Below are 1768 nucleotides of genomic sequence, written 5' to 3' on the forward strand. Positions count from 1 at the left end.
AAAAAAAAAAAAAAAAAAAAAAAAAAAAAAAAAGAAGAAGAAAGAAAGAAAGAAAGAAAAGAAAAGAAAAGAAAAGAAAAAAAGGGCCCTGGGTTTGGGCCTCAGCAAGACAAAAAGAAATCACAGACTATTACAAGCCACTCATAGGGACCCTCTTTGGGAACATTTAGGACAGCAGACCACTCCTTAGGGTACAGGTGGCCACCTGACAGGGGAGCATAATTTCTGCACCACCCCAGGCACGACCTGCTGTCTCTAGGGCCTTCCTAGTCCTGGAAGGCCCGACTAGATAAACAGGGCCCTAGGGCCTCACCTTGGCCTTAGAGCCCTAGGGTATTGCTGGACATCCCAGCCACGTGGTGAGGAGGTCTTCTGCTGGAAGTGGGGACACCATCCCAGATAAGGGACCTACTGGGGTCCAGAGACTGCAGGACTGAAGCTCAATGTTTTTAGATTTGTGAGTAGGGGTAGTGTCTTGATCTGAGTTAATCAGCCGCCACTCACCCTGTCTGGACCCCTGCCCCAAGAAGTTGTCTTCCAGCCCCTCTCCACTGGCCCAGGTGAGGATCAGACCTATTCCCTAAACAAATGGTCCAGCCTGGGGGCTCAGGCCTCAGGGGCAATTCTTATCGGGAGCTCTGGGAGCTCGCAGGCCTGTGAGGCTCACGTGGACGCAGCTCGGAGGCTCCCGTGTCCCAGGGCAGTCACTATGAGGCCGGGCACCCCCTGTGTGGTTCAGGGACGCTGGGCCAGGCTGGAGCTCCCCGCAGGCCCCGGCCGGCCCCCACCCCGCCCCTCAGGCGGCCCGGCCCACTTGGCCCAACTTCCTCTCCTTAAAAGGCGAGGTTTGGAAGCGCCCGGGGAGGGGGCGTTGGGCCCTGGGCCTGGCCGTCCCCACCACGTCCCCCTCCCCCTAGAGAGCCTGGGCTGGGCCTGGGGGAGGGGGCGCAGCCTAGCCCCGGGTTCTCGAGATCTCAGCCTAGGCTCTCAGCCTAGGCCTTCATCCTGGCCCCCAGACCGCGACCCCGACCCTTCTCTCTGCTCCGGAATGGCTCAAGCTGTGCCCATTTCGCATCTGAAGATACCGAGGCCCTGGAGTGACCCGGGACAGGGAACAGGAATATCTTCCAGCCTTGAGGTGGCATCTCAGACGGGCTGCACCCACCATTTCTCATTACTTGGGTACCCCGAGGGCTTTAGGTAACCCCCACAGTACGTTGAGGCTGCAGCACCTCCACTTAGCTCGCACGTGGCCTCGGGCACAGGGTACATTTCCTCACTGCCTCGGTTTCCCCATCTGTTAAATGGAGATTGGCTCCTGGGGTTCGCACACACCCAGGGGGGCCCGGCGAGGAGGAAGGGGAGCAGCGATTGCTTGCTGCTGGGCTCCCCCCTCTGCCGTCTGCGCTGAGGACCCTGCAGGGTGAGGTGGCCTAGCCCAGCCCGCTCTGCCAGGGCTACGGAGAGAACAGACAGATGGAGGCCAAGATGCAAACACTGGGTGCTCAATAAGAGCAGCCCCGCCCCTCTTCCTCCACTCTTCGGGAGCGTGATTCATCCGTCCTGGTCGTGGGCTGGGAAGCCGGGCCCTTGGGTGACATCTGGCTCCACGCGCCGGGCGAGGCAGTGCCCTACGCAGGCGCCTGCCGGCTCTGGCCTCAGTTTCCCCGCACCTCAGGGAGGCCGGGCCCTCGCGCGCTGCGGGCGGGGGCGCCCCTCCCCGGCCCGGCCCCGGGCCTCGCTCGGCCTCACCGGCCGCCCGAGTCGC

General features: G+C 61.5%; 1 protein-coding gene across 1 annotated transcript in view; it reads right to left on the reverse strand.

Moving 5' to 3' along the window:
* Actb (actin beta) overlaps positions 1–1364 on the reverse strand; it is a 20001-nt gene extending 18637 nt beyond the window's left edge. The window contains exon 1 of the mRNA XM_048785300.1: positions 1346–1364. The gene's annotated coding sequence lies outside the window, so the exon portion shown is untranslated. The remainder of the gene's footprint in view (positions 1–1345) is intronic.
* Positions 1365–1768: the final 404 nt, after the last annotated feature.

This window comes from Marmota marmota, unplaced genomic scaffold (genome assembly GCF_001458135.2).
Source record: "Marmota marmota marmota unplaced genomic scaffold, marMar, whole genome shotgun sequence".
Taxonomy (NCBI): Eukaryota; Metazoa; Chordata; class Mammalia; order Rodentia; family Sciuridae; genus Marmota; species Marmota marmota.